This window comes from Amblyomma mixtum, chromosome 2 (genome assembly GCF_055824585.1).
Source record: "Amblyomma mixtum isolate Tamu chromosome 2, ASM5582458v1, whole genome shotgun sequence".
Classification (NCBI taxonomy): Eukaryota; Metazoa; Arthropoda; class Arachnida; order Ixodida; family Ixodidae; genus Amblyomma; species Amblyomma mixtum.
In genome coordinates, this window is record NC_143013.1 from 202,519,278 (window position 1) to 202,531,034 (window position 11,757).

Consider the following 11,757-nt stretch of genomic DNA (forward strand, 5'->3'; position numbering starts at 1 on the left):
TACTTGGTGCCAGATATATTTTAGCGAGCGCAAATGTTATGTCACAATAATGGCGGTATCATAAGGGGCACAGCAGCCCAACAATTTTATTATACTGCTTCACAATAGAGCTGTAAAATTTCCAGAATGAAAGAATTCGATAAATCAATGAGGAAAGAATAAGTTTCTTTCCGGCATTAGTGAAAAATTGGAGCGATACTAAAAACAAGAATATGCAGGTGATTTCTACCCGGGTTCGCTCTAAGTCTGGCTCCTAGAATACTTTTATGAATTCTTGTTGCACATATGCAATATTGTTTGGTGCTTTGCCGCCCTAAAGGCTGTCACTTGCTGGCATGGGCTACCGATGGTGGATGCTTTATAATTCACTGCCACCCATGGTGACGGCAAAGAAAAAGTATGCAGAGCAACAGTAAAGTGCCAGAAGTAGCCACTGGAGGGTCATCTGTTCAGTCTCTACCCGGAGGTGTTTTAAGGATCATGTCTGGTTACATCGCTTCAGAAGGCAGCTTGTTTCGGGAGATTGTTGTCGAACACTGACAGCAGCAAGAAAAAGAATGAACCTCACAGAGAAGTTGATCAGTGCACTTTTTAGAAACCTCTATTGAGGAGACTGCACCAGTGTGCCAGGGGACTGTCGATGAACAGTTCACACAAACAATATACAGCTGTGGGACAAGTTTGTTGCTAAGAGCAGATACCGGGTTGAAGCCTTCCAGCTTCGAAGCCTTACATTCGAGCTACCGTGAATTGCAGTCCCTAAGCGGGCGGGTTTCGCCGGCTGAGGAAGAGAGAGTGATGGGGCAATCACCAGCAAAAATATTTAAAATATAAAGCACTCTCGTTGCAATGAAAGCGACTATTCAGATGTAATCGTACTTTGTTTCACATCACTACGCTTGACACTCTGTGAGTATGAACGTTTTCTGAGATATAAGAAATAGCAGGTAGTGCAATGTTGCCAAGACCAGAATGTTCCATAAGTTGGTTGTTTTGTTTGCGGAAGCAAATTATTTAGGTATATGTACGTGGCACCCAAGAAGTAGATGTAAAAAATCACTTTTAGGATGTTCGCCGGCCATAGCCCCATCTCCATGTAGAAAAGAACAGCGCAACATTAATCGTTTGCCTTCTTTACTGCTGACAGGTAAACATAGTGTAATGATCAGCTGAACTCCAGAATTGGAGCTTGTTGAGCGAGTCGGTTCTTCATGCCACATAAGCAGCGTCAAAACAGGACTCAAGAAGGGCATACAACAACACCAGCGCTGCCTACCAGAAGTGTACTTCTTGCTGAGGCCCGAATTATGTACACACATATGTACGCTGTGTGTATATAAATCGTACCTCAACCCCGTAAAAGACAAAAAAAAAATTTGGAGGTCAAATCTCATACTTTGTGCCCTTCCTTTTCACGTCCTAGTTTCGCGCTGTTTATGCGGCTCAACCCTAGAATATATTGGAACGGAAGCGATGCGAAACCCTCGATCTGGTTCTCTATTGTAGCTATATCAAGGAGCCGGGGCATTCAATCAGGCTGTCACCGCAGAAAGGAAATAAAACTTAAGTATTAATGAGCGCATTTTTTTAAATTTAATTTTTCCGGCCAAACATCCCATCTCTATTTCAACGCACACTGGAAGAAAATATTGAATGCCCCATTTACAAGCCTTCTAGATCATGTCTGGTTGTTTTTCTTGTCTTTCACTTCTCGAGAAAAAAACCATACAAATAATCTTTTTTCCGAAATTCCCGGGTTTTTGTTTTTTTCAAGACCTCCTATCACTATTTGACAGTTAATGGTTTATTCGAAAGAACTAGAAAAAGCTTTCTTAAAAGGCTGCTTTATTTTACTGACCACAGCTTTAGCAGAGTGTTGTTTCAGGAGAAATAGATGCATTGAGATAGCAGTTCTTAAGTCGAAAGAAATGATTCAAGAAATTTTTGCGCAGAATGACAGAAAACGGAGGGAGAAAAAGAGGAGCGCAAAAAGTGTCCAATGGAGAAGAAATGAAACTTAGTAGAGCAGAACGTTAGGCCAGTTGGTGTAACGACATATCCAAGAAAACTTTCTGCAGAATGACAGAATTGCGCAGAATTCATGCTTCTCCCTCGGTCTTCTGTCATTCTGCGCAAAGTTTTCTTGAATATGTCTCTACACCAACTGGCCCAACATTCTGCTCTAGAAAGAAATGACACTTCAAAATTTCGAAAACAAAAACAAGATCTTCGGTGTCTTTCTTGACATATTGCAAAATTATTCTACTTCATTATTCATAGTATAGGTTTCATGTGTCAGGTGTTAAAATGTGCGAAGATTCGGTTTTCAACATTGTAAAAAGATTTTTACCTAGAATTTTGCGCTCAGTGAATACGCCTGCTATATATTTCCATGCTGGAGACCATGATCAGCGACTACGGTGGCGACTGCGCGTCGGCAAAAGTATCGTACAGAAAACAAATATAAATCTCAACCTCCAGACAGTAATTAGGCCTTTTTAGCATGCAGTAGAGTCGATTTTAGTTCCCAAACTTGTAGCTGCCACGGCAAAGTGAAGCCGCCTCGTCGACCAAAGTTTTAATGGACTAGGGTTACGGCTTCACCACAGGAATGCAAAAAACACTGTGGCGCCATCTAGGGGCAAAACCTGAAAGCACATCATCGGAGATGTGAAAGGAGTGACGTTGTTCATCGAAGGGCACAATGGAGGCCGAGCAAACTTAAACATGAGGAACCCTCCTGAAAGAAGGAACTGACCCACGATTTACCTGGTCAAGCTACATGTGACAGAAGCACTGGAAGGCTGCCTTTTTTGTCTTTGTTTAGCTTTTTGTTACGCTTGAAAACTCGAGTTGCACCCAACCGTTCCTGCAGTCATTCCTTGGCTTTCCTTTTGTGATAAGTAGGGCCCAGAACTTTAGGCATTTGCCTAAACTTACCTCCAAATGCCTAATCGGGGGATTTTTGCACTTGCTTGCCTTTTTGTCATTTTTTAGGAAATACTACCTATCGAACTGCACTTGTTTCCTATAAATGCCTAAAACCGGCATTTCGGTCCTCGGTGCCGTTTTTTAATTTTTGGACATCTGCCTAAGCATCGTGAAAGGAACTCGCTGATGCACGCACAAAAGGCGCGGATATCGCCAAACGTTTTTCTCAGAGTGCAACTGGCGCAACCAAGGAGGTCGTATAGTAACCCGACACCCGACCTAGCGCCGTCCAGCCGGGGACCATCGCCTCAACGCTCTCAGTCGAGCCGGGGACCGTCGCCTCAACGCGCACAAGACTCGCACACTCGCGCGCTCACTGCTCGCTCGTTGCTCGGTTGACTATCGGCCACCTAGCCCTCACCAGCCAATGGCCACTTCTTTGCCTGCCACTTCCAGAACACGCGACACTGCCTTGAGAGGGCTCACAATCTTTGCTTCGTCAGTACTCTCCATTTCATTTCGAATTGAGATGCCGAAAGAAAAGGCATCGAGAGGCGCTCGTTGCAGGCAGTTTCAGTAGCAATTGAGAAGCGATGCCATGTAGCGCAACGCATCGCTACCAACAAGCGTATTGCAATCCTGAAGTGAACAAAAGAGGGGACATCGCAGTTCCTACTGGCAGAGGCTTTCGGCGGCAGTTCGACAGCAAAGGAATCGTCATTTGCCAATCAGTTGTGTCAAGCGTCTTCGGCGGCAGATATCCCGTAGTGTAAACTAAGCAACAGTGATCTTCGGAGCTAACTGGAAAAATACACCAAGCAGCATATTTCAGATGAATGAACGCTTCGTAAGAGATACTTGAAAGAGTGCTGCGGGGATACTCTCGCCAAAAGAGGTGACGAAATTGGGGACAACTACATTTGGGTGTCAGTCGATGAAACCATGGACGCTAGCTGACGGTATGTGGCTAACTTCATTGTTGGAACGTTGTGCCCACAGAAATGCCGACGAGCAATCCTGCGTAGAACTATGCACCGACTAGCCCAGCAACAAGTGTTACTTGAGCAATCCTGCTCAATGCAGAGGTTATTAAAAAGGTAAACCATTCGGCGATAGCGCGTTTTTCATTTCATCTCTGGAGCTTCTATGGCCAGGAAATATTCAATATGAGAAGGTACTTTTGTTCGTCACGGATGGCGCATCCTACATGTGCAAGGCAGGAAAGGGACTCACGCTATTTTACAACAAGATGATTTACTGACCTGCGTTGTTCATGCAATGCATCGTGTCGCCAAATGTGTCCGGCTCTCTTTTTCCCAAGTGCACGCGTTAGTATCTAGCACAAAACATGTTTTTTAAAGCTCCGACGAGAACTTCTGTTTTCCGCGCCATAACAACTGACATTCCTCTGACGCCAAGGATGGCGCTGCGTGTGCGATCAAAGCAAGAGCTGTGTTCGAAGAGGCGAGTTTGGAAACAGACTTTACATACGTAAGTGCAAACTTCTCTACATTGACGGAAAGGATGACAAAGTTGAAAAAGGCTGGACTCTCAATGTATGAACCATTGAAGGCAGTCGAAGAAGTACAAGCAGCGCTTAGGTGACTGGAAGAAAAGGGCGCTACTGCTTATACGAAGGTGAAACAATTGGCAGAAAAAGATAGAGGCCCAGAAACAATTTCACAAATCAGAGACCTTCTACGCGGAGACAATATCGCCACACCACCTGAAGGTCTGAGCCTCTATGAACTCTCATGTTTGAAGTCCGCGCCACTAACTTCATGTGACGTCGAAAGAAGCTTTTCAAAGTACAAAGCTATGCTCAGCGAAAACCGAAGAAGCTTCAAGTTCGAAAACCTGAGAATGTGCTTTATTGTGGCGTGCTTCGCGTACGCTCCGTGTTTGACTGACAAATCATCTGGTAATAAGTAAAGAGTACTATTTAAAGCGCATATTTTTTGCTTTATAGCGCCTATTTAAATATTTTTGGAGCCTACATGCCTGCCTATTTCGCGGTTATTTAGTGCCTAAATTTCTGGACCCTAGCACTGATAAGCTACCTGAGCTTGTCGTTGTGATTCCAGTGATCGTTGCCTCTGGTCGGCCGTCTGTGGAGCCACTTGTAAGAGAGAAACCCTTTAATGAAAAACAGATAATTTAGTCGGCGTTTAAAAATCGCTGGTATGCTACTCTGCTTGGGGAACGGAATTTTGGTGATAAAGACGGAAAGAGAGGGGTGCGGAAAAGTTAAAAGAACAGAAATAAAAAGGGGAGAAGATAAAATGCCTCAATTAAATGCGTACAGAGTCGACCACACTTGTATAGAGTGCCCGGACGGTGTGCTGCCGAGCAAATGAACAGAAAACTTTTCGAAGATGCTTTGGTAGCGGTAAAGCGCTGTTGCCTGTGCGGTTCACGTCTCTATTTGGCTGCTATCCAGCGCAGGCATTATCAATGAATGTCAATACCTACTTAGTAATTTCTCTACATTCCTCCCGACCGGCACCTTTCCAGCGCCCTAGACAAGTGTGATCGACTCTGTACTACGGTGTATCGCCGAGTAATGAAGTAACATATAAAATGATTATGTGCATCGTGAAACTAATGCGCAGACAAAGTTCACTACAGTGAAGAATGCATGAGGGTAACATGCAAGGTGAAATTAAAGCTTGCCGAGATGTCCAATGGGATTTAAATAAGGAAACATGAAGTTCATTGCATGTCTCTGTTGCATAAGGCAGGCTTAGGAATCTAAACCGCTGTCCATTGGTATTGGCACTGCGGAGAGCTCCTCCATGCAAAATTCATAGCATGAAGGCTCGACAGCATAGGCAGGACACTCGAGCAGGATATGTTCCACAGTTTCGATCAGGCGGCAGTTGTCATAAAGCGGACTGTTCATTTGGCCGAAACGCTATAGCCGCTTGGAAATGCGGAGTTCTGCAAAGCCGGCGAAAAAGTGCTTACAGACGGCGAGGAATCCTCTGCCGGAGTCTGAATCTGACATGTGGGAATTGGTTTTTAAATGTCGGTAAGCTCCAGAGCCGATTTTGTTCGGAAGCAACTCTTTTAGCCATTTGGGACGCATCAGATTTCGTGCATGTATCTCCAATGTTGGCTGCCTTTACAGGCTGTTTCATCTTGTTTTTCATTGGCCAGAATGCCACAGTGTGCTGGTATCCCCTGAATTTCTTTGACGCCGTCTACACGTGGAAAGCTGATATGCTGTCCTTGTTGCACAGCTCACGTCGGTGCTGCTGGCAGTCTTCCGACCTCGCAGGTTTGTTATGGCGCCATAATTTAGCGGCACAATTGAATCTGTTGAGAGAAGCTCTGCAAGCTTGGTACCTCGGGAACATGTCTGTGAGCTGCCCCAAATTTCATTATGAGCATTGAAGTCTCCGCAAATAATATGCGGAGAGGGTGTCCTTGCTATTAAGTTTTAAAGGGAAGCTGAAGAATCCTTCGAATTCATTAAAAAGCTCACGTGTGGATGTGGCAACCTTATAAATTATGCGCGTGAAATTTTTTTACAGATTCATAACTTAGGAGCGAAGTAATCGCCATTTAAATTTGCGCTGTAGCTCCGCCCCCCGCCTTCCGCCGAACGCTGCTGATGACCCTGACAATGCGAGCCGAAGCCGGAAACCGCGGAGTGGTGACGTAAACACCGGTTATCCGTAGCTTCGCAGCCTCCGCGACCATGCTTCTTTCTGCGTGCGTGCCATCATAAGCTCCTTCGAGTTGGCATGTGTTCCTGTATTTGTGCATTTTTATGTTTGTGGCGAGGTAAAGAAACATGTGCAGGATCAAATGAACCGGTGGACCCATCATGCCTGCATTCTGCGCAGCCTTCGGCTGCACGAACAGCCGCGGCCGCGACGATGTGGTTTTTTATTATTTCCCGCAAAATAAGAAGCTTTCCGCGATGTGAGTAGCTGCTGTGAGGCGAAGGGATTTTAAGCCGTCAAAGACAACAGTGCTATGCTCTGACCACTTTCGTGATGAAGACTATCACCGCAGCCTGTCGTTAATGCGTTCACTGGGCCTGTCAACAGTCAGCTCGACTTAAACCTGGCGCAATACCGTCTGTCTGTTTTCTGATAATTTCAATAATTTCTTGGCAACAGGAGTAGTCTTCTTCGTTCTGCACTGGAATGCAGCGGACGCAGGAACACCTGTTTTCGAAGTAGAGTGTTTACAATGACATCACTCAACTGCCAGGACTACATTTCTAACAACGCATGTAGTCGTAAAAAATTGCCGACTTCCGCATGGCTTCATACATTAATAATAATATTACATAATTGTGCGCCAAGTGTGCTACAGCCAGCCTTGCGATTCGTCCTGCTCGGTTGCAGCACGAGTCCATCCAGTTAGTGAAAAAATCACGTGCGCTAGATCTGAGAACAAGCACGATAAAGGTGGTCGCAAACTGATGAAAGTATTCTTACAAAGACTTGTAGCATGAAGCAACTCGCCTAAAGAAGGATTTTAATTTACTGCTAGCTCCCATCTTGGCACGCAGAATGGAAGGCGCACGTTTGTCACCTAGACGATTTCTGTTGCAAAGCGCTGCGAACTTCTGTTTTACGCGTGTTATGAGCCTAGCCTGCATGCAGCGACCAGAAGTAGTGAAAGCACAAAATCTGCGTGCAAAAAGAACCTGATAGCTTCTTGCGCATGCCTATGATCTGTTGTGGATTACAAGCAGATTTGCGGCAGCACCGACAAGCGGCAAGACAAAAATGCCGATGATCGCATCCCGCTTACATTGTATCACGAAGATTACGTGCAGCAGTGCTATACTGCATTTGCTCGCCTCAAAATTCATTCATTGTATCTCTGAATCTAGTTTGGCAAGAAAAGTATACTTACCAAAGTCATTTCCAACACGTGGAGATGCTGACACTTTGTTTTCGTTCGAGTCAAAATCACTGCTTGCGCCAGCATCGTTTCTTTCTTGGAGAGGTCTGCTGTTTGCAATCGGTTCTAATATGTAGGGGATGACGGCAAGATACTCCGGGTAATCTTCACATGTTCCATCGTCGTATAAGAAGCAAACAAACAGCCTCGAACCACCGAGCGCCACGCTTCATGTGCAGCGGCGGCGGCCGAGCCGGGCCGACCGAGCAAGCGCCATTGTTCATGTCACGAGGCGCCCAACCAACCACAAGTGGCAACGAGGCGCGCGAGCTCGCCCGAGGCTGCTGCTGCATTTTTCGCCAAAATAAAATAGGTTTGCGTTTTACTTTGCCTAATTTCGAGGAGAAATTCGAATTCCGGGGGTGGAAAACTGTAAAGTCTATCTCTTCACTCAATTTCTCTGGGAAACCTTTCAGCATACCTATAAAGCCTCGAACCATCGAATGGGCTGCCTGGGTCAATATATAGTCTCATGATAGTGTGCTAGTTTCTGGCAATTACTGTTAGAGTGCACCACACGTATTCTTTGCCACGGTGAGGGGGAAGATCAACCAAGGAGGCCATGATATTCTTGATAAAGCCCATTAGCAATCCGCTGACGTTATCTGGTCGTTGTCAATGGTGAATGTAGTATCCATGCAGTCGAAAATTTTCCTCGAGGCGTGATTCAGAGATGACTATGAAAGGGAAGCGGTACGCCATCACGTATTGCCGGAAATCGGAGAGTTTCAAGCGTAAACCTCTAGCGTTCCACTGAAAATGGTGCATGCGCGAAAGATATTGTGGATGCTGTTTGCAGCCATCATGGCTCTTGTCCGCGCAAACCCCTCCTCGCGAGGTCTCACAGAAGTAGAAGTTTTCCTTGCAATGGAGCCTTTGGTGTCACCTTCCTACGCTCCACAGGGGCGTAACACCAGACATCAATAATCACGGCTTCAACAGCGACAGCTTAACAATGGATGATCATCCACTAGCCATTTGAACTCACCTCTGTGCAGGATGTTCTTCCGGTGATTCCATCATTCGCATCTTAATCCTTGCTCTTCTTCGCGTGTCTCGTTCTTAACCGTTTACCCATTTCGCTTAACAAAATTACACTGTCGTCACCGCTGTGATTCGGCTTGCCGCCTCGCTGTATCCACTGGATACAGCGTTGGCGCTGTCTTCTTACGTTGGCGCTATCTTCTTTTGCGTGGCTGTCCAGGTCGCCGTGCCATCGTTCGACATCCGAATGTGTCGAAGAACAGGCTTCATTAATGATTTACCGTTTGCTGTGCTGCCTGTCCCTCCGGCAGTTTAATAACTCTCCTGATCCCCCTGGCATCTGCATTTGCGCGCAACCGCGTTTCTCACGCTTCATTCCCTCACCCTCTATCCACTCGCTGCGGCAGGTGCTATGCCCCTCCGAGCTTACCCGAGTTACTCCGAGCTTCAGCTTGACATAACGGCTTTTTCGCACTAACCCATGTAGTGTAGAGCAGGAAAAAAAAAGAAAATCTGCACTAACAACAAATCAGTCATACTTCACCGAGACGTGGTTTGAGAGAGCGAGAAAAAACAGTTATTGCCAAGAACTTGTTGGCCGTAGGGAGCTCGGCCTCAGAGTGACCCCGATACAGGGGTGACCTCCGATGCCCAGCTAACGAGAGCTTTCTGTATTGTCCGTTTATGCTTTACTGCTTTCCTTGGAGGGGGCCGGCAGGAGCGTACAGGATTGGAGTTTGCGGTCACATCCCCAAAGAATATGATCCGGTGCAGACAATTCCTGCGAATAGCAGCTTCGACATGCGGGGTCATATTGACCATTTGGGATTGAGGATAACCTTTGGCGGCTTAGAATGAATACGGCTTAGATCCTTCTCAAAATCGTGGCCTGTTTCTTGCTGAGGTCAGTGTACGCTGGTGGGTGTATTCGCCGCCTGTCTTTACATCAGTTGGTTATATCGTGGTATGAGGTCGGCATGTCGCTGAAGGAAACCGGCTCTGAGGTTCCAGTCTACCAGTTACTGAAGCCTAGGGTGACGCGATTTGCCTTTTCTTCGCATGGATTCCTCGAATGTGTAGAAACCCGTGATTTGATGCGCCGATAATGCAGAGTTTCACCACAACACGGCACTTCAGTTTATTTCATGAGATTTTCAGTGCGAAGAAAAATTATGATGGAACTTTATGCGGATATTCCCGTTCTCAATCCTCACAATATGGGTCAAAGTCTTTTCATTTCCACCATAATCTCAATGCATGTTTTGTTTAGTGGTCAGTCGCTTTACTATTTACGCGCTGTATTTATATGCCCTAACGACTCAGTGAAGCCTGTTGCATGCTTTATTTCAGTTCATCAATCATCACTGAAATGTTTAATATGGAGTTTACTGTGGTGTATTGTATTTAAGGAATGGGAATAAATAAATTATCAAAACGAAAGCTGTTTTAAGTGAAAAAACAACACAAAAATTCTTCAAAACTGAAATAAATTGTTACTTGCAGTGGAGCGAATATTGCGACAGTATTTTAAAGTGTAATTAATAACGTCTGAGTCAGCCTTTAAATCTGATCCCAACAAAGCCAAGGAGCGCACAAGGCATCGCTTCAGGTTTTCAGTTCTTGCGACCACAATGAGAAAATCTCGACGTAGCCATTTAGCGCGAATTTTACAATGCTTTGATTTGTAGGACTGTTTGGAGATTAGATTCATTTTTTATAATTTTCAAATTTCCTTCCAAAGGCACATTTTTCAATGTTCCTGCCTTGAAATTAGCTGACATCAGTTTTCGTTGTTCCACAAAAACGTAGAAAAATGACAGTGCTCACCTTGCTCTACGAACCCTAGACCACCAAATGCGTGCTTGGTAAAACAGGAGATATGTCCATAAACCCTCTAAGCAACATCGGCTCAGGACTGAGGGCGAAGCGCCGTCTTTAGCTCCTAATCTTCCTACGTTCAGGAACCCTTTACAAGTTTCAGAAGACAGTCACTTTACGCGGTTACTTTGAGAAAATGCGACAATTTTTTTTTCTTGTTTCACATTAACTTAGGAAACAGTGCCTATGAGGGCATATGATAGGTTAAGCCTCGTCAGGAGACGTGAAGTTCTCGAAGATAGGCTTTGCTTTAACAGTGGATGAAACACGCTGCGCTCTGAATTGAAGGTTCTGTGTCAGCTCTTCGAAATCTAAGGATTTTATTTCGCTGACTTTCGCAGAAAATGCGAACTGATTAAGAAATGCAACATGATCCTGACTGTCAAGGCAGTCAGTATTAGGATTTACGTGCTAAGATGTCACCCAAACGTTTGCATGCTCAATGGTCCAGTGCATCTATTGTAGTCGACAACAGTTAGTCGCCGCAATGGTAGTTGTTTTGATTTTCAGGGTTTTTCAGAGACGACCTTGGTTCCTACGACGAGATGTTCTGGGTTCTCGGAGGCCTAAGCATTTTCGTCAGCATCCTGTGGGCGTTCGTGACGTTTTTTGATGGATGGAAAACTCGCCAGTGGAATGTGGACAACACTAAAAGTGCTCCAGGCATATAAGATTTAACGTGACAAAGCGGCCGGACGATCTGCTGCTCAGAAAATAAATCATAATATATTTACATCGATTTCTTGTAGCAGTCATTCTGTCCTCTGGCTGCTTTATGCCACGGCCAAAGAGAATGCATTGCTTCTTTATAATCGTTACAAAGATTGCGCCAAATTAATTTCGGATGTTTTGAGCTTGGAAAACGTGCCAGTTCTTTAGAATTTTAAAGGTTCTGAATGCTGAATCCGGGCAAATGCTAAGCCTCTGCTACCTCCTAATCAGTCTTGTACACGTTGAAAAAAATAAGAAACAGACTACAACAACAATTGCAATTAAACATTTTGAAAAGGAATTGAGTATGTGGTCAGTTATAGCCAC

General features: G+C 45.1%; 1 pseudogene; it reads left to right on the forward strand.

Annotated features, from left to right (window-relative positions):
• Positions 1 to 11,402, forward strand: part of LOC149362252 (monocarboxylate transporter 13-like) — a 28,516-nt pseudogene extending 17,114 nt beyond the window's left edge.
• The last annotated feature ends 355 nt before the right edge of the window (positions 11,403 to 11,757 follow it).